This window comes from Bos grunniens, chromosome 10 (genome assembly GCF_055505025.1).
Source record: "Bos grunniens cultivar Pamir isolate PY7600 chromosome 10, Bosgru_T2T1.0, whole genome shotgun sequence".
NCBI lineage: Eukaryota > Metazoa > Chordata > Mammalia > Artiodactyla > Bovidae > Bos > Bos grunniens.
The window spans coordinates 59015380-59042558 of NC_141174.1; the positions used below are offsets into that span (position 1 = coordinate 59015380).

General features: G+C 39.3%; 1 protein-coding gene across 3 annotated transcripts in view; it reads right to left on the bottom strand.

The window, feature by feature from the left end:
* FRMD6 (FERM domain containing 6) overlaps window positions 1-27179 on the bottom strand; it is a 267317-nt gene that overhangs the window by 167551 nt on the left and 72587 nt on the right. For 2 of the 3 annotated variants that reach the window (XM_086321534.1, XM_086321531.1), the window contains exon 2: window positions 7415-7478. The exons of the other annotated variant lie outside the window; for it this stretch is intronic. The gene's annotated coding sequence lies outside the window, so the exon portion shown is untranslated. The remainder of the gene's footprint in view (window positions 1-7414; window positions 7479-27179) is intronic. 3 annotated transcript variants of the gene reach the window in all.

Here is a 27179-nt window from a genome sequence, read left to right on the forward strand (position 1 = left end):
CAAACGTTTTCAGGGCTGGGCATGAGATGAGAGGTGAGAAGGGAAGCAGACTGTAGAGGATACGCCCTGCTTAGAGGCAGTGAACATAGAAAGAAACAAGAAAAACTACAAAATGAAAATGAAAATAAACACAAAATCATGCAAGGGATCTCATTTGGCTTAAGCCCATCAATCAAAAGTCTCTTTGACTTTTGCCCCCTCATGTTGGATTGTAAATATCCCTCCTTATATAATTCTCTTTCATCCACCCTTCGTGAACCTATTATTCATTTACTTCATATTCTTTATGGTGTCACTGATATTTCAGTATAAAGTTTTTGAGTCTCAGGTTTATTATATTTAGTCAAGCTACATATATAAACTATCTAGGACATGGTATATAAGTGTTCACTTTGTTATTAATAATGATAATAATGATCTTATAAATCTCATAAATTAAGAGACTAAGTCTCTAAGAGCTTTAGGAATCTCTTTCCTGCTTGTTCACTTAGTGAAGAACAAATAATAACAATAACAATGGCTATTACTCATTGAGTAATTAACAATATGACAGAATCTGCTCCGAGTGCTCCCTATACCTTACCTCATTTCTACCCATGAGAGCCCTTGAGTTAGGCTCTGTTAGTATCATACCTATTGTAGAGGTGAGGAAACTGAGGCATCAAAAGATAAGTCCCTAAGCTAAGTTACAGAGTTGGGAAGTGGTGGAGTCAGGATCGGGACCAGTTGGCTTGGCCCCACAGCCCCTGTACTCAACTACTGCACTGTACTCATTCCAGACGATTTCCATGCAACCTTGAAGCTATGGTGCATTAACTCCTCTGCAACTTATCCTACAGATAGTTGAGTTGCTCCCTCTTTTCTACTCCCATAGCACTTGAATATACCTCCCCTATAGCAAAGATCACAGTAAACCTTGATTTTTTATGTATGTGCTTAACTGTATGTGAGTTTCTCAAGGAAAAGTCTATAAATTACTCATCATTATACACTTAGCATAGGGCTTGGCACATATTTGATGGGTGAAAATGTGTGTTAAAATTTAATCAAACTGACAGGACCTCAGTTAAATTTGATGTTCATGATGATGGTGGCTATGAGAGACAGAATATGGATGAATGGAAATTTCAAATGAACCACAGTGCTAGGCCATTGGCAGTTTATACTCTGGGTTTTATAATAATCACTGTTGTTATTCTTTCCTGGGTTGAAGAAGCCAAAATTACTCCTAAGGTGTCTCATTTAATCAGAGGCCTCAATTTTTTTTTTAACTACATGCCTTTCTATCCCATCCCTTCACAGAAGTATCAGTTCACAGCAGATGGGACTGCCCTGTGAAAGCCACAGAAGAAACAAGGGATGTGCTGAAACCTATGCCACTTAGTGACAATGATGATCATTTCACCAGAGGTTATACAAACCAGCCAAGAAAATGATTGGAGGAGGCTCAGCTCTACCCCAATATGAGCCAAGTGTCTATATTTTATTTTAAGAATGCCTTCTGAGGTGCTTTAAAATTTATAATCCTCCCCCTTCCATTATTTTGCTTGATTCTTACATCAGCTCATGGGAGTAGGCAGGAGAAGCTCAGGAAAAAGAGGGACTTGCCTCATGCATATGGCCAATGAAAGACGAAATCAGGACCAGGCCTTATTTTCCATATGCTATTTACACAACATGCCAGACAAGAAGGTCAGAGTAATTAATTTGCTTTGGAGAGGTTCCTGCCCACAGTGTGCCCAGATCTGGACTATGAAGACAAGGAGGTTTTTACACATGATGGAAAAGGAAACCCCAAGGACTAGGCCAAGGGACAACATGCTGAGATGAAAGAAAAGATGGAGGACGTGAGTTCACGTCTGGAAGGACATTCTCGGTGATGCTTATTCTTATGGAGACCACAAAACCTCTGTCACAGAAGGAGGTCATGTGTTGAATTTTATAGGATCAAAAAATTTTTGAATGCATGCTACATCAAAAACAGGGATGAGATAGGCACTGTGAGGCTAGAAGACAGAGGAATTTTCGGTTGACATGAGTTCCCTTGGCAAACTATGTTAATGTTCTGATGGTGATTTTAAAGGCCTCTTCTCTGCATTGTCATGATGTCACCAGGAGACACATCTGATGCCTTGTGCCTCTGAACCCCATCCTGGCACCCTGTGCTCACCTATACTGGGTTTTCTGTCCACACTACAGGAAGGAGGAGAAATCCTGAAGCAGGAAATGATTAGAATGCCTTCTTTAGTGTTGGCATGTAAGCCTGCATTGTGCTTCTTCCTGCTTTGTCCCTCTGGTTCCTGCAGACTCTGTGGGCCCTAATCTTGGACACTCTTCCCATGGACCATTCTCCTGGGTCTTGGGTGCCAGGCTTGCCCGGACCCTTGGCTCATTCTGACTCCCCTTGGTCTCCAGTCTGTGGGCCACTCCTCTCCCCACTGCTGACCACAGGGCTCAAGCTGGACTCACTCTTGCTCCTGAGTACACCCACTTGCTGCCAGCTGCCTGGAGCTGACAGGGGTCTCCATGGACATCTACTTTCTTACAGAATGTGGGAGCGGACCAGACCAAACTGCCTGAAATAAAGTGGCATTTGCTCCATCTGGGAATACGTACTGATAGGTCCATGTTTACAAAGATATATTCATGTTCCTGAGCTTTCGCTGGGTATGACAAAGAGAGAGAGGGAGAGTTAGTTCTTGGCATCTGCAAATGAAAAATGAGGCAGAGTCCTAGCAGAAGGCACTGCAGTTTGGGCAGCTGTATCCTATTAAAAAATCATGAGAAAGCTCTGTATTCCTGCCATTGTGGTGAAGAGGAAAAGCAAATCCCTTAGCATTTCCCAAAGAAAACATTTTTGTGACCTAAAGTTCCGTAAAATCTTTTAAGTTCTGTAAATCTGGTGAACATGGGAACAGTTTGGTAGGTATCCCACAAGTCCCTGGAGGACACTTTCTTACAGCCCTCACCTCAGGAGGCCCTGGAAGGGGAAGCGAAATTCCACCCCTGTCTGCTAGGGAGCACCTGTGAGGGAAGTGAAAGCCACCCCAACCAAAGTGATGCAAAATAGTCCTAATGCTCAAGGAGTGCAGATAAAGCCACCTTTACAGTCACAGCCTGTCTTTCAAAAAAAATTCTTTCATTAGATAAGGTAGAATCACATATTGGCTTTAATTTTTTTCCTCCAAATTTTTAGACTGTCTCTGGACACTAAAATTAAAATGTAAGCCATATTTTAAAATTAAAATAATAAATCATCTTAAAATTACAATTTAAACAATTCTCAGCAATGAAGTAGGACTCATAAACCTGTTCCTGGTAGCCATTTTGGGTCACTGATGGGGCATTACTTCTCTAGGCATAAAGAAGTTATTTTTACATGCACTGTACCATGATGAAAAATTCCAAATTGGTCTTACATAAAAGAATAGGTTTACATTTTACTTTAGTAATACAAAATGCATATAGATCTAAAAAGAGAGACCTTTTTTTCTAGGGTATTTTTAAAGGCTCTGTGAATATTTATATTCTACTTCTGCATATACTCTGTTCTGTGCTTGGAATACTTTGGGCAATAAACTCCAGAGCAGGTCCAGAAGAGGGAACTACATAGTTGCTGTGGTGAGGGAGAGCCTGTTGCACCTTCCAGTCTGAAAAGATGAAGGTGGAAGGCAAAGAAGACTGACATTTACAAAACTATAAAGAACAGGGCAGGGTGAACACAGCATGGACCTTCCCCAAAGATTAGTCAAAGGCAGCTTTTGCATAAATGAAAAAATCATGAGCTCACACAGTGGGTAGTAATTCTGCTACCCATTGGAACAAGAGATGTTCCCATTAGAAAAAAGTAAGTTAAAGGGAATATGAATTTAACAATAACTAAATATTGTGGGATTCTGGGAGTGCCTCATAGAAAGCAAGCTTATCTTCCCCTATCTCCCAACCAACTGTCCCGGGTAGTCATTTTAGAATCAGGCTACTTAGCTGGAGAAACAGCTAGGCCTGTGGTCTGATCCACATATGGCAATTCTTTGATTCTTTTATGAGAATGATGGTCTTGGTAAGTGGTCATCTGCCCTCCACCTCGCCTCCTGTAAAGTAAGGGGTCCATACTGCTGAATTTAATAACTTGAGTATAAAAAACAGGAGACATGGGGACCGTCTTTATTACTGTAACTTGAATACAAAGACCAGCACAAGGTTGGCTCGGCAGCAGCATGCTGGGAATTTAGCACACTACCAGAATTTCATTATCCCGGTTTGTGATGCCAAATGTACAATTCCATCCTACAGCCTCCCTGAGATCTGGCTCCTTCCAACATTTCCTTTTTTTGTGAAATATTTGAGGAGAGTAGCAAATCAGTGAGGAAGGAGAGTATTCCTGGAAGATCTGTGTCACCTCTGTCCCTTTTCACCATACCTCCTCCCACCCTCTCCCTCACTTCATACGGGCAGAGGGGGTGATAAAAGGCACGGCAGGGCATCAGCAGGAAATAATTCTTAGAGGTGGCCCCCTCTAAGTCTCAACACACGATCACCTCATTGGCCTGGAACACCTGCTTTTCTTATAGCGAGTGACTAGTTCCAGGCCCAGCAAGGGTACATGAGCATGTCAACTGGGGACCCAGGGGGGTTAACCCATAACCCATTGCTGGGCTCCTTGGCCTATCCTGGCTAGAAGTCTTAGAACTAATCTGTCCACAGAACTAATCTTCTTCAGAAACCAAAGAGGAAAACAACCTCCTTTGTAAATCCCAGCTGTGCCTATAATAAAATAAGGGCTAGCATCTAGTAGATCCCCTTTTCCTTAGACAGTTATTTGTGTGCATGTGGAAGGGAGGGGATTGGTTAAGGACAAATCACATAACTTAACCATATGAAGAAAATGAGTCCCCTTTCTCTCTTCAAAAATTTACTATTAAATTAAAATGGTCTGTAAGCCTTTGACTCTTCAAGTGTGTATTGAAATGCAACAAAAGGACTCGTTTGAGGAGACAGCATTAAGCTGAGCTGATGGAAAATAAAAACTCTTTAAAATGAAAGCCTTCCCTTTAAGGACTTTCTGTTCCAAATTCAGCTACATTCTCTTCTCAGTCACCTTAGGCATTTGTTTTTAATAAGTCTTTACAAAGTCAACAGTTAAACAAAGGACCTCAAAACCGTGCTTCTGACCAGAAAAATAAGCACCGATTCCAGATGTTTCTCATTTCTCCATGTCACTAATTCAAACTCAGAAGTCTCTTGTTTATTGGACATGTATATAAGCTTAATGCTTTACATAACCTCTCTTCTAAGAATCTCCTCTCCTATCTCTGCATCCTTTCTCTTGCCAAAGCCATCTATTTCTCATAGATGGAACTGAATCTTGCTAGCATATTCTATAGTCTCTCTAAGAAATATTTAAACTTATGCCAAAATGAGATTTCATAATGATTTCATTATGAGATTTCATAATCATATGTAACTTTTATCTATTTCTATTATCATTTAATGAAAAGTTAGGGAAATTCTCTTCTCCAGAAATCCTTAAAAATTGGATACACGCTTTGCTTTGTAAGTTGAATAGAGGCTGGGAGGTAAGTCACCTTTCAAGGTGTTCTTTAGGTCCTTTGACCTTCTGCTGCCTGCACATGAACTTTTGTATTCTGCTCCAACGGGCAAAACTAATATCAGGCACTATTCCATGGTCTCCTAGCTGTATAGGTGGGCTATGAATGATGATTTCCACACTTAACTCGTGTGCTTAATTCTACCTGGTGCCATGCTAGAATCCCAGCACTGGCCAAGGGACTAGAAGAACAGAAAGCAAGGAGCTGACAATAACAACAAATCTCCATGGAAAATACAATGTACTTGTGGTAGAATCATGCAAGGGAGATACACTTTATCTCTCCCTGATGTGCTTATTTTTAATAGGATGAAGTCTAAAGTGACATTTTTTTACGTGAAAATTTTGAATTTATAATTCTGTTAATAAAATGATCTTTAATCATGGCTAAATATTTATTGAGTCAGGCACTGTGCTAAGTGCTCCTGAATTACCTCCATTATTTCTTACGATACTAACAAGTAGATTCTATTATTTCCATTTTACAAATGAGGAAACTGAGTTTTAGAGACTCTGCTGCCTACTTGCTAAAGAATATGCATGGCATAGAGAATAAACCACATATATATTTGCACATGAGGGGTATCTTCAGCAAAGGTATTATAGGGGGCAGCATTTAGCAGTTACTTCAGAATGACAGCATCCTCATGCACGTTCATTTTAGATTTAGCAGATAATTCATAAGCATTGCCACTTACATGCTAACTAGTGGCTCAGTCATATTTGACTCCTTGTGACCCCATGGACTGTTGCCTGCCAGGCTTCTGTGTCCATGGAATTCTCCAGGCAAGAATATTGGAGTGGGTTGCCATTCCCTTCTCCAGGGGATCTTCCCAACCCAGGGGTCGAACCCAGGTCACCTGCATTATAAGCAGATTCTTTACCATCTGAGCCACCAGGTGGCTCAAGTATTCCCAAGGTTACACCAAATTATAGTAAGGCTGAACATGAAATGGCTGCTGGAGAGCTATCTAGAATGGCCACTGGAATTGGAGATAATGGATAGCGTATAGACCTCGAGCATTCTAAATACAAGAAAACATGAGCTCCTTTTGGAAACACAATCCTTTGCAAATGACTCTTGAGGGAACAATTCAAAGCTTTCAGCCCACATAAAAATAATAACTTCCCTTATAGAGAGTATGTCTCATGGATACCAAGTATTAAAGGCAACCATCTTAGAAGATAGGCACCTGTTTATAACTGTGTCTTCTGTAACTTACAGAAGCTTTCCTTCTCAAAGCTAAACAAGGGTTTAAATCAGTTAATTAGTTGATAACATCTACTGAATGCTTAGTTTTGATGGAGTCCCATATTAGATAGCACTTACATCGTCATAAAGACGGTGTGTTTGTAATGAAGTATGATTCTGTGAAGCCAATTTTGGTTACTAAAAGAGGAATGGATAAACCTGCAGGAAGGAGGAAAAGACAAAGGAGGAAAGAAAGGAAGAAGAGATATCAAATCCATCAAATTCCATCAATCCAGAGGATTTCTGTTCCTTTGGTCCATGAAGCCTATCTTGGACAGTGGTTCTCAAACTCACCAGAATCACCTCGCAGGTTTGTTAAAAACACAAGAAAGGGCCTGAGAGTTTGCACATCTAACAAGTTTCCCAGGTGCTGCTGATGCTGACTGTTGGTCTGGAGACCACACTTTAGAGCCACTGCTCTAAAATGTTTGGGGGTCTTGATGGATCTTCCCCAGTTTACATTCTAGATATTTGTCCAAAGCTGACACCATCACTGGATTTCCTAACCCTGAGTTCTTTTGAAATATGTTACAGGTTCACACAGTACTTCTTACCTGATGAAATTTGATAAGTTTCCAACCAGAAGAAGCTTCGTGAGAAAAGAAATAGATGGAAAGGCTGTTGAGAGAAGGATAAGAGGCAATCAAGAGAGGAATATAAATTACTCTATCATTATAATTACTATTCACTTTGGACTGAGTAAACACGATTATCCCAAGGATAAATGAGTTATATTTTCTACCTCACTTTTTATTAGCAACTTAAATTTGCAAATGAAGAAGATGCAACTGGATCAACATAGTGACTAGCACAAAAGGAAATTTGATGATTTAGCAATAAATTTTATTGAATAGAAAGTGACAATATCAGAGTCACAACTAACATTCTGGAAAACATTAATTAATGTTTATTTTGACTTAAGTATTGTTTGTCCAAGTGGAGGCGCTTATTTTAGTAATCAAAGTATTACAATTTTTTTTTTTGCATCCCCAAACCTGCTTCCTAGTGCAATGATGTGATCTATTTATTTGATGATTTATTTGTAGACAGACGCTTTACTGTCTGAGCCACCTGGGAAGTCTTCTTTTCTAGATTACCAAATAATATGGATGAATAATAAGAACTGCAAAGAAATGTCTGAGAGGCACATGTGCATGGTGCTTGTGAGTCTAAGGAAAATGGAGGCTGGGATTTTTCAGTAAAAGCACTTTTAAAGTATTTTATCATTATTTACAAGTAAGGGAGAGAATACAATTTCTTTTTTGGCCAGGGAGTCAGTTCTCATCAGAGTTGGTCTCTTCACCTTTTCCTTTGTAATCTCCATCATATCAAATTCAAGGAACTTAGGGATCCACAGGGGATCTACACTTCTTCCAGCTTCTTCCCTTTTAGATAGTTTTGGTCAATTCAAACCAAATGCTAGGCTCACTCCCAGATACATTCACAGGCCTCCTGGCACACATGTGTACCTGTTCTGGCTTTGTAGCCTGCTCTTGGCAGTATAGAGATAACTTTGATGTCTAGAACACTGCAAAAAGTGGCTTGCAGTACGTGTCATATCTCAGCCACCCCATCCCCACTTCCATGTAGATACAAAGGTAGTTGTCAGTCATTTTGGGAGTTCAATGCTAGCTCCATTCTCCCCCCACCACACCCATTTCTGGATTAAGGCTGATTACAGCTCATGCCTCTGCTCCACAAAGTCACTCTAATATGGCCCAGAGTTCTGACTTGTGAAATGTGAGTTTGACCTTCTTTAATTGAGCCTACCATTCTCTGACTGCCTAAACTGAGAGGCTTCCTACAGATAAGAGCTGGCTCAGAAAATTTCACACTTAAAGTCACACTTGTAAAAGATGGGGTCACCTCCATTAGACTAAATACATCCTACAATACTGTTATTCTAGAAGAGCCATGGTGAATTCACACCTATTTTACGAAGTGCTTTCTTTTAAAAAACTTATGGCAAGTCAGTGCTTCTCAGCTCAGCAAGGCAAGGTGCCCACAGATTTGAACTTGTTAGCCTGCCTAGGCTAGAAATTCAGGAACTTCAAGACACTAAGCTCGTTTCTAGTATTGTGTGTCAGCAAAGACTATTCTCTTTTTCCCTTAATGAAAAGAGTATCAGCTGCAAACATTTATTGAGCTTTGAGGTTGGCACAAAAGAAGTATTAGATATGATTCTTGCCCTGGAAGTGTTTACAATGAAGTTTAAATGCAAGAATTAAGTCTGCACATGTGAAATCAGAAACAATGAAAGAATGCATATCATTAAACGTGAACCGTGCGGTGCAGACGGTACAGATGTATGATGTCAGAGAGCTGGGAAGGGCTTTAGGAAACAAGTGAATAGGTAAAGATTAAAGGATGCATATGATTTGTATAAAAAGATGGGTGGTCTTTCTCTGTGTTTTATTTATAACGCACAAGTTTACACAATTTAATACCACTCACTAAATCTCATTGTAAGGGTCTGGAAGTCTCAAACTGGTAACTAATGGGCCAAAGGACTTTTTTCTTCTACCAACATTTGGAATGTTTTAAAACAAATTTGTATTAGCTGTCAACATTAAGTTGAAAGATTTTACATTGAAATGTATAATTTCTGTTTTCTCTTAAACAAAGTGGAGAGTCTATCAAAACCCGGCCCACATTTCTAAATGGTAACAATGAACTAGAGTTGAGTAAAATCCACCCCCATTACATGGAACACTAGCTCTCCAGTTTCCACAGCCCGTACCAATCCCTAAGCTTCCACCACTTAACCTGCTTCACTTTTGAATATTACCTGCATTCGTGCTAATTCAATTCAGTCATGTATCGGACTCTTTGCGACCCTATGGACTGTAGTCCACCAGGCTCTTCTGTCCATGGGACTCTCCAGGCAAGAATACTGGAGTGGGTAGCCACTTCCTCCTCCAGGGGATCTTCCCACCCAGGGATCATTGGCAAACAAGTTCTTTACTACTAGCGCCACCTGGGAATATCACCTACTTGGAGCCTGTGGGCAGCTGAGCTCATGAACCCTGCTATACGTTAGCAGGGCTTCCTGCATGGGGTGGGGTGCAGGAGGCTGTCACAAATGTTCCACTCCAACCAATTCAATCAAAACAACAAGTGATCCGGCCCTCTCAGCCTAGAAAGGGAAAGTGACTTACACACAGAGGGATATTTTATAAAATATTATGCTCACTCTACAGAGGAAAATATCATGGACCACACATACAGAGTTGAGCTTTGGTTTTTGCAAGTGCACTGGCAATTGCCACTCAAAATGCACATTCTACAGTGGGGGTTTTTGGGCTCTGTTTGCACAGGAAGGATGGGTGCTTTATTAATTACCTCTTTCAGTTCACTTAGTGTAGGAAGACCCATGTGAGCAAATTTTATGTATGAAAATTTGGAGTGGTATAGCAGATAAATTGGATTTTTTTTTTCAGAAAATTTACTTACTTTTTTTTAAAGATTTGTTCTTATATATTTGAAATCTAGTCAAATCTATATGTAAAGTAGCCTTGCATGTCCTATAAAATGGGGCACTTCTGAATGAATATTTACTGTGGACAATCAGTTCCTTATTGTATGACTGAGGAAAAGTATGGAGCATCCAAATGCTCAGCAGGTCAGATTTGGAATTCGTTTCATGCTGGTGTTGGAATAGTCATTCAGTTGTTCATTAGGCCATCCCAAATGTATTTATTTGGCCCAGTGGGACTTGTCTCAGCCCTTCTGTTAATCAGCTCTATGAACTTGGGCAGATCCCTTAATCTCTGCTGGTTTTGGTTCTTCAAATGAGGAAATCATATTAAATTATCTCGAAGTTCCCTAAAGATGAAACATGCCAGTTTTTCACCTGAGGTGCCTAGAATAAAAGGAGAATAATTTGTTCTGAGTTTATGGTTGACCTGCAGTGCTTTGACGTTGAACATCTCTGTCCATCATGGTCAGTGTGCAGCAGGTGGTAGGGCTGATTGATGCTCAACTTGCAGCCACCAGGAAGACTACTCTGGTTTTCCACATTCAATTTCCATTTTCCTTCTGTTTGGCCCTATAATCCACTGGTAGATTACCAGGGGTTTCTGGTTGTGAAATACTTTGTCATCTCCCAAATTAAAAGTACAACTCATGTACATTTCTATATGCTTCTCCCTCATACTCCTTCCTTTTGGCCATTTTCTCTTAAATAAAATCATATAAAGTTTCATTTGGTGATCCATTCACATAGTATGAACTTCAAAATTTACAAGAGCATGTGGATGGAGTACACAGTAAAATCTGCCTACTCAAGCCTCAGATATGATGATACAAACTATGGCAGAAAATAAAGAGGAACTGAAGTGTCTCTTGACCTTGATGAGGGTGAAAGAGGAGAGTGAAAAAGCTGGTTTAACACTCAACATTCAAAAAATGAAGATAGTGGCATCCAGTCTCATCACTTCATGCAAGTTCTGGATTCAGTTGGATATATCCTTGCCTTTCTCCCTTGCCTTTTTTCTTCTTCTCTTCTTTTCTCAGCTATTTGTAAAGCCTTCTCAGACAACCACTTTGCTTTCTTGTATTTCTTTTTAAAACCACCTTTGGAGAAGGCAATGGCACCCCACTCCAGTACTCTTGCCTGGAAAATACCATGGACAGAAGTGCCTGGAAGGCTGCAGTCCATGGGGTCGCTGAGGGTCAGACACGACTGAGCGACTTCACTTTCACTTTAACTTTGGGATGGTTTTAGTCACTGCCTCCTATACAATGTTATGAATCTCTGTCCATAGTTCTTCAGGCACTTTGTCTATTGGATCAAATCTGTTGAATCTATTCATCACTTCCACTGTATAATCACAAGGAATTTGATTTAGGTCATAAAGGCTATAACAGTGTGAAAGTTCATAAAGCTCATAACAGCCTGAAAGAATGAGTGGTTTTCCCTACTTTCTTCAATTTAAGCCTGAATTTTGCAATAAGGAGCTCATGATCTGAGCCACAGTCAGCTCCAGGTCTTGTTTTTGCTGGCTGTATAGTTTTTCCATCTTTGGCTGCAAAGAATATAACCAATCTGATTTTGGTATTGACCATCTGGTTATGTCCAAGTGTAGAATCATCTCTTGTGTTGTTGGAAGAGGGTGTTTTCTATGACCAGTATGTTCTCTTGACAAAACTCTGTTAGCCTTTGCTCTGCTTCATTTTTTACTCCAAGGCCAAACTCGCCTGTTACTCCAGGTATCTCTTGACTTCCTACTTTTGCACTCCAGTCCCCTATGATGAAAAGGACATCTTTTTTTGATGTTAGTTCTAGAAGGTCTTCTAGGTCTTCACAGTACCTTTCAACTTCAGTTTCTTCAGCATTACTTATTGGGGCATAGACTTGGATTCCTATGATGTTGAATGGTTTGTCCTGGAAACAAACTGAGATCATTTTGTCGTTTTTGAGATTGCACTTGATTTTTTACTCTTTTCCAGCCAGCTGATAACTGATAAATCTGATAATGTCAATTTAATTTTAACTTGCATTCTCTTATAAGTGAATATGGCATATTTAAAAGACCATTAATTCACATTCATTTGTTCTCTTTGGTCTACATCAGATTACTGTTTCTTTGGCTTTTCCCAGATGATGCAGTGGTAAAGAATCTGCCTGCCAATGCAGGAGATGTGGGTTCAGTCCCTGGGTCAGGAAGATCCCCTGGAGGAGGAAATGGCAACCCACTCTATATTCTTGTGTGGAAGACCTCAAGGACAGAGTAGTCGGGGGGCTACAGTCCACGGGGTCGCAAAGAGCTGGACACAACTGAACGACTGAGCACATTCTTTCTTTCCTTTCTATTTACAAGAGTCCGTTACGTACTACAGAAATTAGCTCTTTTACTTCACAAAATGTAGCAAACATTTTTCCTGGCATGCTTGTGTATTTTAATGTTGTTTTAACATTCACTTAGGTAGAAAATTTTATTTTTGAGTGGTTGAATTTACTGACTTTTTCTTTTATGTCTTCTTTTTATTGTTTTGGTGTTTTGTGGGGAGGGGCAATATTTTTACCCTTCAAGAATCTTTACGCAAAAAGTCCTATTCATATTTTCTTCCAGCACATTTATGGTTTCACCTTTCACCTTAAAATTTTTGGGTCCATTTGGAATTATTTTGGTATACTATTCTGCTCCTCCTCTATTTCCCTTCTTATTTTTTAAACCTTAAGCAAGTCACCAGGCAATTGTAACAGGCTAGACAAAGCCCTTCCCTACCTAGCAGGCTTCTCTCTTCTTGAGAAGCTCAAACAAAGAACTAGCTACTCTGAGCTTGGTTTGAAAGGTGATGGAGGACGTGGAGACCAGAAGAAACTGAAATTAGGAATGGAATTGTGCCAGGAATCTCCACGTAGTTCTTCGCAGTAGTCACAGTTGTTGGTTTAAAATGTGAGGGTAAAATATCTGGATTTCTAGGCTTATTCTTCAAGCTCTATTGCTTATTCAAAAACCATAAGACTTGATGATAAAGTCAACTTGGCAAATACTAGAGACAGTCCAGATCAACAAGTGGCTAACTAAGAGAATTTAAGACTTTTTTATTGTTACCCTTAGAAGACATAAATTTTACATTGTAACCCAGAATCCACTTTCATATCTACACATGAAAATAAAATTAGAATTACATGTAACAATATTCACATCCATTACATGCATCCTGGCATTTTCTGCCTTTTTATGTTACATGCCATTCCATCCTATTCTGTTTCTCTTTTTAAAACTATTGATCAAAACATCTAAATAAATTAGTCATGCTTTGACCTTTAGTACGAAGAATATAGGCTAAAGGAAAATGAACATTTACCTTCTCTGACACAGAAATTTAGGTATGTAAACATCATACATTATTCCCTCATAATTTATGTAAATAAGGTTTATAATGTCATCTATTTTCAGCTACATTTAAAAGGAATATAGTGTATTTGGGAGCACTTTAATTGTAGAATCCAAGTAATAATTTAAAATAAGTTAAAACTCAGAACCTGTGAGAAACATAAAATCCATATATGATTAACTCACAGCAACAGCTGTTATAACTCAGGAATGAGTGAATTTCAGACCATCTGGATGACAAGTAAATTCAACCAACTAGAACTCAACAATACTTCCATCGTTTGATGATCACAAGTCGCTGTGCATACATGGGACTAAAACTCAGGAACTAAACTTTTAACAGTAATGGAGATCAACTGAAAAGTTGATTTTGCCTGGTTGCTGTTTAAACATAAGCTAAGATTTTGCTTATTTTGAAAAAGTCTATCATAAAAGAGAATATGATCCAGAAAAAACCAGTCACGTTAGATGTAGTATTAACATGGGCCTTGCTCATGACTTCCATCTAAGGCCTCGCTACTTCCAGAGCTGCTGCTACTTCCGAGGTGCCCCTCCTTTCATTGTGAACACACGGGTTGGGCTAGGACCACAGGGTGCCCTCCTGCCATGACATTCTCTGGTTCTTGGCGATTTGCCCAAATGAAACAAGGACAACCATCCCACCAAGATCCCTACCACCACTATCAAGAAAACCTGCCCATTTCTGAAGACAAAAAGCAAGAAAGACTGTTTCTAAGTAGTTAAAAATAAACCTCAAACTTCCCTTGAGCAGGAAGCCTACAAGAGTATCCCTCACCTCACACCATCCATTTTTGAACCTGCTGGGCTAGTAGTACTATCCAGCCCCCACTGGAAACCTAAGAAGAGCTTAACTACAGCTGTCCTCCAGTGGATTACAGTGGTGTTTGGCAAGTTCATACCAAATACAACCACTTCTGGTGAAGAAGTCATTTCAGTTTGGGGAAAATGAGTAATTTGGCCCTTTAATTTGCATTGTTCTGAAACTTGCCAGACTTGTCCTGCTAGGCATTAGTGTCAAAAACTTTCATCTTCCTTGGCTCCACCTCCTCTCTCTGTGTGCAGAGCAGAACAAAGGGAGGAGGCCCCAAGACAGTGCCATCCAAGGAGCCAAAGCAAGGTCTGGGTTTTGAATGAATGATGACTTTTGAATTATAAAAGCTTTTCCATGGAAACTTTCACTCAAGACTTTTACTGACTTTGCAAACAGGAATGAATCCAAGCTGGGGAATACACCATCAAGAAGTTCAATGACAAGAACAGGTCTGGGATTATTCTTCTTATGAAAGATAATCTCCCTGTGTTTCTTATTCTCTACAAACATGACACAGAGGGGACATAGACACATATTTTTCCCTATATTCTTAATTTGAAAACTATTACACATGTTGATTGTTTCTGTAAATGATGTGGTACCTGATTTTAGCAAATACAAGCTCCTACATGTAAGTGAAGTCACTCTGTAACTAGGAGGTAAACTGCTTATTTAAACATTTGCTTTCTCTTATGCTTGGAAGAAGGCTGGTGACCTGGAGCCTTTTAAAAAGGGCCCTTGACCCTTCTCTCTGAGGCTGTTGTTCTGCTCTTTAGAGTAAGGTTGTTAATTACATCCTTTAAACCGCCTATTATTCTGAGCTGCTGTAGTCCATAATCTCTCTGTCAGAGTTGTCCTCAGTCAGCTCTGCTCAGACCCCAGAGCTTCATGCTCAAAATGGAGACTGCTTTATCTCCCTGGGTTCCTGCAGGTCACTCGATTTTACCTCGTCTCTTTTCAAAGGAGCCAATTTCTTTTTTATCGCATCATTTGAAAACCATAAGAAAGAGATTTTTTTTCTAAAACAAGGTTATACAGGTTTCTTCCCAAATTCATTATTGTAGAGAGGAAATTGAGGACCTGAGACAAACTTGATTCATGTAGTGCCTCAAAGATCAGACACCAACACAAATGCATGTTCTCTCGCTCTGATGAGAAGTCTATGCAGGTTTAGGAATGTAAATGTTTAAAAGTGATGGCAAACATGAATATGGTGCAGAGACTCAATAAAATAGAGTGTAAACCTTGAATGTGACCAGATATGGCTTGTAAAGAAATGAGGGCCTTTCTGTGGAGTGTGAGGTAATATTGAGTCCGTAGTACAAATAGTTACCAAAGCTATAATAATGCGATTGGTACATAGGTACATTCCAAGAAGAAATTTTCTGAAATCAAAAGTTTAAAAATCAGTTATGAAACAGTGGTTTTCAAGAGACATAGGGAATTAGAACCTGGAAAGTTTATGACTTATAAGTTATTTATCTTATAGGAATTCTGAAAATAGAGCTCTTTTAAAACACCTCTAAGTGTATAGCTCTAACACTTTAATATTGGTGAGCAAGCCTAGACTTTCCCAAACTTGATTTATCAAGCATTTCCAATGGTTGTCCTTATTATAGACCTTCATCTTCCTCATCACCAAATGTTACTGAGATATATTTTTAATCAAAGTTGTATTGCAATCACTGTAGCTTTTTTCCCTCCTATGATTCTAGTTGTTGATTATTATTATTTACACAAATGAAATGATTTTTTTAAATATTAAAATATATCTAAATTTATTTGACATGTTGAGAGGTGGGATGTTTGACTCCACCCCTTGAGTCTGGGCTGTAAGCAATTATCCCATGACTGTGGAATAGATGTTTCACAAGGCTGCCTTGGAAAAGGCCATGCAGTTTCCTCCTGTTGCTCCTGGTATACTCACTCTTGGAGAGCTCACTCTTGGAGAGCTCACCACCATGCTGGAAGTCTGGCTATTGTGAGACTGTCATGCTGGAGGGGCTACTTGTTGGCACTTCAATCAGCAGCCCTATTGAGCTCCCAGCCCACAGTCTCCCAGCCCACAGTCAGCATAAACTACCAGATGTGTCAGAAAGAAGTCTCAGGATCATTTCAGCCTGTAGTCATTGAGTCCAGCTCCTGAGTCTCCCAGGCTGGGGTCCCAGACATTCTGGAAAGAGACCTGCTGTGTCCTATATGAATTCTGATCCACAGGATCTGAGAGAGCAATGCATGGTTGTTTTGTGCCGCCGAGTTTTGGGGTTGTTTGTGATGTAGCAATAGTATCTAGACAATTCATTATGACTATAATATAAGTTGTGTTTCTTAATCCTTTGTGTTTAATTCAATTCAGGTTATAAAATCTTAGTATGTTTTCCCAACCCAGTGTGATTTAACCACTACAGATAAATTGCATTTTGGTTGTGGGGAAAGAAGGAAAATGATTTGGATGATCTTTTCTAAGAAATAAAATGGAGAAGCTTCAACTAGGCTAACACTTCGGCGGGGGCGGGGAGGGGGGCGGGGGGAGGTCTCACAGTCACCATGCACAGCTGACTTACATTCCTACTGATTCTGAACTACTTTGGAACCAGGGTTTTCATGAAATTATGTCTCCAGAGTGTATATACCTAGACCACCTTGAAGATCCCAGGGTCCCATGTGGCCATCCTTCTTTATCTGATAAATGATTCCTGGTCTGGATGAGATCTGGATTCAACCTTCTGACCTATTCCATAAGTCCCCAGATCCAGGCAATCCCCGTTTAATACTTACATTCTGATCAAGAAAGCAAGATATTCATTTTTAGATCACAGAATCTGAGGATATGGGGATTGGGCAGGATAGAGATATGGAGGTATGTGATGGATATTTACTTTGTAGTGGTCTATACTTCTCAATTTGTCATTTCTCTGCTCATCTTGAAACTGAAGGAGAAATTGGTACCAAACTTGGATCCTGACCAATAATGTAGACTAAAGGGGAAATCTTTAGATGTGGTCAAATTCTATAGAATAGGAAAGTAAAGTGAATTGGCTATGCTTGAAACATAGTTTTATAAAATGGTTTAACACCAGAATCTTTGTACAAGATCAGATTTTCCAGGAAAGATGAACTAAATATTATAATTTTTTTCAATTAGGATAAGGTTAAAAATGAGTCTATGCTGGTTTCTTCCTTTTTCAATGAATCATATTTTGGAAAACTCAATTAAAAGAGCCTGAAAGGACCATAGGTATCATTCAGAAGCCTTTGATCTTCATTTTCACTAAATGAAGTTGACATATCCATTAACATGGAAAACTTCCCTCCTGGGAAGTAAGTGCTCTTTGGTTCAAGAGCACTTCTGAAGTGCTTCTGAAGCTCATCAGGTCAATCTTAGGTTGAAGTAATTAAAAAGCCACCTAAGCCTATTGTCAAATTCAGCATTACCTTTCCTTACAAGTCTACTGCTGTTTGCCCACAGCTCTGTTACTCAAATGCATGATTCATAGCTTTAGACTCTGCAGTCTACAGAAGGTAATTTTTTCCTGTGTTCTACACACTGGTGGTTTACAACACATCCCTAGCTCTGGGCCACAGCAAGCCCTAGTACAAAGCAGTCCCTTTTCACTAAAATTTTGTAATGTAATCCCCAATGATTAAACATGTCTTCTTTGTAACAGGGTTAGGGTTAGAGGCTACAAGAGAATGACCATATTGATAGCCTGAGAAATTGATGCTATAATTTATATAAAGGAATCACAGTTACATTAATTTCTTTCCTCTGTAATTGTGAATGGCAAGCTAGATTCATCTGAGGCCTCATACTTATCCTTGGAAGGCAGCTGGTATAAATGGCTCTTGCAGAAGGACTTCATCTGAAAAGAATTATCTAGATTCAGCAGGCAAATATCTGTAGCCAGAATATCTCAATCTTCCCCCAAACTGATATTTTGGGATGGCAAGTTGCTAACGTAGTCTTTTGATGGTGGGGAAAGGGGCTCAAGAATATGATGATCCAAAATGTCAATAAATTTGTTGTTTAAAGTGAAAACATCAGATTACTTCCTCCCTAATACCAACTTGATGGATTGGAGTTTAAAAAGGAGGCATCAAGAGTATTTGGAGTTTGGAGAAATTCACAGAAGGACAAGTAAGGGTAGAGATATGGAAAGGACCCCTTTTGGAGGACTTTGGATACTTAAAGAGGGATCAAGACAAAGAAGTAGGATTCATCAGAGATCACCTGCCCACTTGGCCATTATATTAACATCAAATCCATCAGGGTTGAACTTTTTCCTAGGCTGTTCCTAACACACTGTTACCTGCCTCCATGGATATTACTGCACTTCTGACTATGATCGCTCCATTCAGTATGCAGTTTGCTATGCAAATATGTAGGATGCTGATATGAAAGTTTTAAGAGTTTCTTATCAGAGAGCATTTAAATAAGTACAGAATTACACTAGTTTTGTGTTGGGTTATGCCCATTTCATCGTAATAGTTGAGTCTGCTTTCTCACATCTGGATTAGCATATAGAAAACAATGATGCAAAATATAAATCCACACAATTACCCCAGTAAGTATATAGCAGATTGCTAGCAGCCATTGAAACGTGAGATACAAAAGAATTATAAAACATAGTCCTAAGATAAAAGGAACTTCAAAATGTAAAGACAGAAGACTAGCAGAAATGTCACAAAGGGGAGAGGACAAAAAATAATAAATCCGTGTTTACAATGAGAAGACTATAACTACGTCTGGTTCTTTCTACTTATGAACATGAAGGTGCTTCAACTCACTCGATGTTTCCAACATTGTGTAACCCATTTATACATGCAGGCTCAGTAAAATGGTCAAGCAGATGGCAGGAATTCTATGTGTAGGAAGAAAATGGTTACCACATTTATTCTTCATTAGATTAATGAAGGAGATAGAGAATGTTCAAAGGAAGATACTTGAGGATACTGAAAGTGGAGGGTCTGGAGAAAATTCAAGATAAAGTGAACAAGCAAAATGTATGATACAGGAAAAGAAAGCTTAGAGACAGGAGGAAGTTAGGTGTGGGAGAATTGTGAAACATGTGGAGTAGACAAGAGCTAGGTATGTAAACTCTAGTATGTCTGAGAATCAATCACCAGGGGAAATTGTTTTGTTCTCTGTTTTTTTGTTTGTTTGTTTTTCCTAAAGCAAATACTTGGAATTCACTACTGAATGATTCTGAATGGATTGGCTGGGACCAAAAATCACCAAATAACATGCACTCTGAATCTTTCTGATGCAGTTGGTCCAAAGGACCATGCTTGGAAAGATACTGAAAAAAATGATTGCTGAGGTTTTGCAGAGGAAGGCAAAAATCATAACCTTTAAACAAAAAAAGATAGGAGGAATAAATAATATTATCTTGGGGAATTTACAGATCTTATTTCTTTTCTGAGTGAAGGTTAATATATGGATAACTTCATTATATACATAGTATAACCTATAACCTAATGAGTATAGTTATATAGTAACCTCATTCATCTAGAACACAGCTAAGCTAAGAAGTGGGGCCAAAAAAGTGCTGTAAAGTGGACAAAACCGACTTAAGCAAATCCACACTGTTCTGATAAAATAAATCCTCGGGGCCCTGCTTCAAAGTTGTTTAGTTTTGTTTCAGAAATGTCTAAAAACTTAACTATTGGGTTTCTTAACTCATAGCAGTTTAAATCATAAAATTTGTCAAGGAGAGGTGCAGTAGGAGGTCAAGGGGACAGATGCTGGGGGCACAGATACAGGAGGCAGCAAGAGATGATGGCTAACATCCTAACAGTAAAGAATATGAGAGGCGGACAGAAGGATTCACTTAGAGGAAGGGCAAATTGTCTCTAATGATTAATAACACCTATGGGCTACTGTGGTTCTGGGTGTTACAGCAACTGATATTCATAATTATGATCTCTAAGCTTAAAAAATGGTTAAATTATTTTTAGTGTATTTTACTGAATAGAACATGGAATTATGACATTTTTGAAGGCTTCTGATATTAAATGGCTTAAATTTTTAGCAGAGGAGAAACTCAGCTTTGGTTTTCCCTATTATATATTCATTTATACATTTGCCTATTTATTATTTTCCTTATAGCATGCAAGGCATCATGCTAAGTTTCAGGAGAAAATAATACAGTTCTTCCAAAAGCAAAATGTGAGAATCTAGAGATGCAAGCACCTGGAGTTTAGAAAAAAGTCAGAGATCTAGATTTGAATTTGGGAGCCACTTGTGTAGATGTTTCGGTTGAAGCTATGTGAGTACAGTGAAGAGGGTAGAGAAGGGGATAGGGCAGCTCAGGACAGAACTAAGGAGTGGCCTCACACACTAATGATAAATAAGGCATTACTGTGTTATACACAAGATCTGCATTAATCCTCATAACAACTAGGATGAATTATAAACTGGGAAATTTGGACATAATTAGGGACTAACTTCCCTTTGGAACAGAAGTCTTGCCCACCCAGGACTTGGTCTAATTGTATAATAGAATAAAAAAATAAGCATTACTTAGAAAGACAAGCTTGACTGAGCTTCCGTCTGGTAAAGTAGTCAAGCAAATATTACCACAGAGCAAATTACAGCACTTTGGGTTTGACTCTGACCATTAAGATCACCTATTCACCATGTAAAATTTTGCAGAGTAAGCTGGTACTATGAAATGTTTTGATACTTGTTAAGAAAAGAAATACCTTTTAATTATTCAGTGATTGATATGAAAAATGAATAAAGTGCATTAAAAGACATAATGTATAGTATATTAAGATACGTCAATCTGTTAAGTCAAGCAAATAAAAACTCTAAATTTTACCATTGATGTCTGTGAGTGAGAAGTGGTGATCAAGATGGTGTATTTATTCTGAGTGTGCTGGGACTTCCCATCAAGTCGCCTGCTAAGTCATAGGATCAAAAGAGCTAAACTCTTCAATTCATTCACCGAAATGTATGAACCATCTATTTACAGAAGACCCTTCAGTAGATACATAGGAGATACAAAGGTGGCTGATGTTTAGCCCCAGCTTGGAAGAGCTATGACAGCTGCGTGTGTGAGTGCTAAGTCACTTTGGTCCTGTTTGCCTCTTTGTGACCCTGTGGACTGTAGCCAGTCAGGCTCTTCTGTCCTTTGGATTTCCCAGGCAAGAATACTGGAGTGGATTGCCATTCCCTTCTCCCAACCCAGGAATTGAACCCATGTCTCTTATGTTTCCGCCATTGGAAAGCAGGTTCTTTACCACTAGCACCACTGGGAAACCCTATGAGTAGCTGAGGTAGTGGCTAAATCAGAAGTGGCTAAATCAGAAGGGGGTGATTATAAAGTATCTGCACATTTCTTGTTTGAAACTTCCAACAAATCATCCAACAAATTTCAGACCTTCCATAGGAAGTAAACTGAGCCTAGCAGGTGATTAAGTAAACAGCAATTTCAACAATATTATCTCTTCTTTACATCATTATTATTTATCAGTTGTCTTTGTAACCAGGGGCAAACCACATCAATATCTGACTAAAGCTACAAGTTTATAAGAGCATGGAATTATCTGTTCCAAAGACAATTTCTACATGACCTAGTTGTAAGAAACACAGACATATTATTTATATGTATTTCTATATTTATTATAATAAGTAATAAAATAAATAAAATCTATAATGATCCAATACAATTATTTGTTTATATATATTTATAATTATATATTTATATACATTAATATTGCTTGTTTATTAGTTGATTGTTTAATAGTAGGCACATTATTTATCTGTTGAATGAAAAATAGAACATAAAATTTGGTTTAAATTTGCTATGAGCTATCTGAATTGTATATTTATGATATGCACTAACTTGTCACTTAAAGCTGTTAAAATTCTCACATTATTAAACAGACATTAGCAGTAGAACTATTCCTTAGAGCCCTGATGGCTCAGCTGGTAAAGAATCTGCCTCCAATGCAGGAGACCTGGATTAGATCCCTGGGTTGGGAAGAACCCCTGGAGAAGAAAAACAGCTACCCACTCCAGTATTCTGGCCTGAAGAATTCATGGACTGTATAGTCCATGGGGTTGCAAAGAGTCAGACATGACTGAGCGATCTTCACTTTAGAGGTTAAACACTCCTCAACATGTATCTAAAGATCATCTAATTCAGCTAGAAAGTCAAGGTGCTATGCCTTTGCCAGATGCCAGCCATCTGGCAGTCCTTAGGTAAATGATGCTTAAGTTTTCATATCATTGCCCCTTTAACCAAGAAGTTACTTGAGATATCCTGCACTGGAGAGAAGAGTCCACAGGACACGGACTATGAAGTGTTAGTGTTTTCTAGTTCAACCCAGGATGCTTTTTAATAAACTTTATTTTTTAGAATAACTTCAGATTTACGGAAAAATTCTGAAAATAATTCAGAGAATTCCTATATGTGCCATTTCCAGTTTCCCCTATTGTTTAACATCTTACATTAGCATGGTATATTTATCATAATTAACAAATTAATACTGATACATTATTGCTAACTGATGTTCATACTTTATTCAGACTTCCTTAATTTTTTACTTAATGTTCATTTTCTATTCCAGGATTCCTTCCTAGATACCACATTACATTTGGTTGTCCTGTCTCTTTCAGCTCCTCCTCCCTGTGGCAGTTTCTTAGACTTTCCTTGTTTCTAGTGACCTTGATGGCCATTTTGTAGAATCCCCCTTTATTGGATTTTGCCTGATGTTTTTCTCATGAACAGACTATGGTCAGGGGTTTTGGGGAAGAATACCATAAATGTGGTACCATTTTCATCACATCATATCAGTTCAGTTCAGTTCAGTTCAGTCACTCAGTCGTATCTGACTCTTTGCGACCCCATGAATCGCAGCATGCCAGGCCACCTGTCCATCACCAACTCCCGGAGTTCACTCAAACTCACGTCTATCGAGTCAGTGATGCCATCCAGCCATCTCATCCTCTGTCGTCCCCTTCTTCTCCTGCCCCCAATCCCTCCCAGCATCAGAGTCTTTTGTGAAGTCTTCTGCGAAGAATGAGTCAACTCTTCTCATGAGGTGGCCAACGTACTGGAGTTTCAGCTTTAGCATCACTCCTTCCAAAGAACACGCAGGACTGATCTCCTTTAGAATGGACTGGTTGGATCTCCTTGCAGTTCAAGAGTCTTCTCCAATACCACAGTTCAAAAGCATCAATTCTTCGGCACTCAGCTTTCTTCACAGTCCAACTCTCACATCCATACATGACTACTGGAAAAACCATAGCCTTGACTAGACGGACCTTTGTTGGCAAAGTAATGTCTCTGCTTTTGAATATGCTGTCTAGATTGGTCATAACTTTCCTTCCAAGGAGTAAGCGGCTTTTAATTTTCATGGCTGCAATCACCATCTGCAGTAATTTTGGAGCCCAAAAAGATAAAATCTGGCACTGTTTCCCCATCTATTTCCCATGAAGTGATGGGACCAGATGCCATGATCTTAGTTTTCTGACTGTTGAGCTTTAAACCAACTTGTTCACTCACTAAGGGTGGTATCATCTGCATATCTGAGGTTATTGATATTTCTCCCGGCAATCATGATTCCAGCTTGTGCTTCTTCCCGTCCAGCATTTCTCATGATGTACTCTGCATAGAAGTTAAATAAGCAGGGTGACAATATGCAGCTTTGACGTACTCCTTTTCCTATTTGGAACCAGTCTGTTGTTCCATGTCCAGTTCTAACTGTTGCTTCCTGACCTGCATATAGGTTTCTCAAGAGGCAGGTCAGGTGGCCTGGTATTCCCATCTCTTTCAGAATTTTCCACAGTTTATTGTGATCCACACAGTCAAAGGCTTTGGCATAGTCAATAAAGCAGAAATAGATGGTTTTCTGGAACTCTTGCTTTTCCTATGATCCAGTGGATGTTGGCAATTTGATCTCTGGTTCCTCTGCCTTTTCTAAAACCAGCTTGAACATCAGGAAGTTCACGGTTCACGTATTGCTGAAGCCTGGCTTGGAGAATTTTGAGCATGACTTTACTAGCGTGTGAGATGAGTGCAATTGTGCGGTAGTTTGAGCATTCTTTGGCATTGCCCTTCTTTGGGATTGGAATGAACACTGACCTTTTCCAGTCCTGTGGCCACTGCTGAGTTTTCCAAATTTTCTGGCATATTGAGTACAGCACTTTCACAGCATCATCTTTCAGGATTTGAAATAGCTCGACTGGAATTCCATCACCTCCACTAGCTTTGTTCGTAGTGATGCTTCCTAAGGCCCACTTGACTTCGGGTACATAATATCAAGATGACATCACTGTTGATGTCGATCTTAATCACCCAGTTGAGGTAGTGTTTGTAAAGCTTTCATAGTAAAGTTATTCTTTTTCCCTCTTGTCATACTGTTCTCTTTGGAAAGAAGTCTCTATGCAGTCTCCACTTAAAGAATGGGGAGTTATGCTGCACCTCCTTGAGGTTGGAATATTTACATGAACTTCATGGACTTTTTCAGCATGAGAAATTGTTTCTTCTCTCCTACTTATTTTTTACTCAGTCATATATTTATATCAGTATGGATTCATGGATATTTATTTTATATTTTGTGTTATAATTTAAATGCTACCTTACTTATTTTGTTGTCAAATTGTTCCAGCTTTGGTCATTGGGAACTCTTTTAATTGGCTCCCTTGTTTGCCATTTGATGCCCTGGAGTCCTGCCTCTCCTTTCCTACTCTCTAAGTTCACTGCCTGTCCTTCTTCCTCCTAGTAAACCTCATTCCTTTTCTTCTCTTTAGCTATTCATGAACAGCAGCTCTTTCAGGGACAAAGCAGCATTAGAGTCACCAGAAAAATCGTCCCCTTCAGAAAATTTTGTATCTCTTAGAAGTAGCTAGTAAATACACCTAGAGAAAATATGACCCATTCTTCTCCCACTCAGTAAGTGTTCCAGTTCCAATTCTTTTGACAGCAGTATCAGGTATCCACCTCCTAGGTAAGATAATCTTTTCTTGCTAACTGAAAAGTCAGCTTAAAATAGTTGAAACAATAAGGAAATACTTCTTGCCTTCAGAGTATGAGAAATATTTTCTAGAATCCCCCCGAAAACTTCTTATGTCTCACAATAAGAAGATACAAATCCCAAATGGGTCACATGTTCACCTCTAGATTAGTCATTGGTAATTTAAATGGGGTTATCATAATTGGTTTAGACCAAATAGATTATATCTCTGAGCTTCCCTGGGTGATGGTGGGGGGAGGGGTGATAGCCAAATAAAATCAAGATTCTACTAGCAGGGAAGGACATGACTATTAGGTAGGCAGCAAAAATGTGCAGGAATAGAGCAAGGAAAGCATTATTATATTCTTTTATAATCCAGATTAAATTAGGTTCCCCTTGTGTATGCACACACACACACATACTCTCAGCATCATTATACTTCTTCATAGTATGTTTTAACCTTAAAAGCAGAGCCCAAGAAAGGCCTTCATGAAGGTAGTTTAATTGGGTACTGACCTTAGAAAGCAGAAATTTAGGGATTAGGAGAATGAAATAGGGAGGGAGGAAAACCAGTACAAGGATATGTCAATATTATTGATAGGTGATGGCACCCCACTCCAGTACTCTTGCCTGGAAAATCCCGTGGAACAGAGGAGCCTGGTAGGCTGCAGTCCATGGGGTTGCAAAGAGTGGGACACAACTGAGTGACTTCACTTTCACTTTTCACTTTCATGCATTGGAGAAGGAAATGGCAACCCACTCCAGTGTTCTTGCCTGGAGAATCCCAGGGACGGGGGAGCCTGGTGAGCTGCCGTCTCTGGGGTCGCACAGAGTCGGACACAACTGAAGCGACTTAGCAGCAGCAGCATAGGCAACTGAGACTTAATACTGCATGAACATTTTGAGGAGTTTTATGAAAAACATCTCCAAACTGCCCACAGATGGGATTAAAAGGGAAGGCATTAATTTATTAGCCTTAGTCTCCCACTGATTAAAGGCGTCCCCACGAGTGTTAACTTACCCTTACCCTAGGCTGGATAATTGTGAACTCTGAGCAGGTTCTCACAGTTTAGCATTAGAGAAGCCGTAGGCAAAGAGCAAGAAGTAGCTATTGGCCTAGGGAGACACTGTCCAATTATACCTCTGTAAAGTTAGTCAAAGGCTGTCTGGAATGTGTTGTCACAGCAATGTTTGGATAAGAGGTGTGGCTGAAAGGATGTTAAAGGGAGATGCAAAAGAGGTGTCAGAGGCATAGCATTTATCCTGATTTTAATTATTCACCACTTGTGGGAATATTTAATGTCTCCACTAGACTGTAAGCACTACAAGGACAGGAATTGCATGTGTCCAGATTACTTTTTCTATCCTTGTCACCTAGCACATTGCCCGGCACATTGTAGTCAAATCACTGAAAGTATATTGAAAGAATACACAGATAGAGGAATGCCACAAAATGAAGAAAAAAGGAATTCAACCATCAGATCCATCACTTCTAAAACAAAGTGTCCAATAATAAACTAAAAATCAGCCCAACCTCCCCAAGTACAGGACCAAATCATTTGGGACTCCCTAGGTTCCTGAAGCATTTGAGTGGTTGGTTTAGGAACAGGCTAGGTCAAAAGGAATACATTATACACCCTAACTAGTGCTTGGTTTGGAGAATACCTAAGGGAAGGC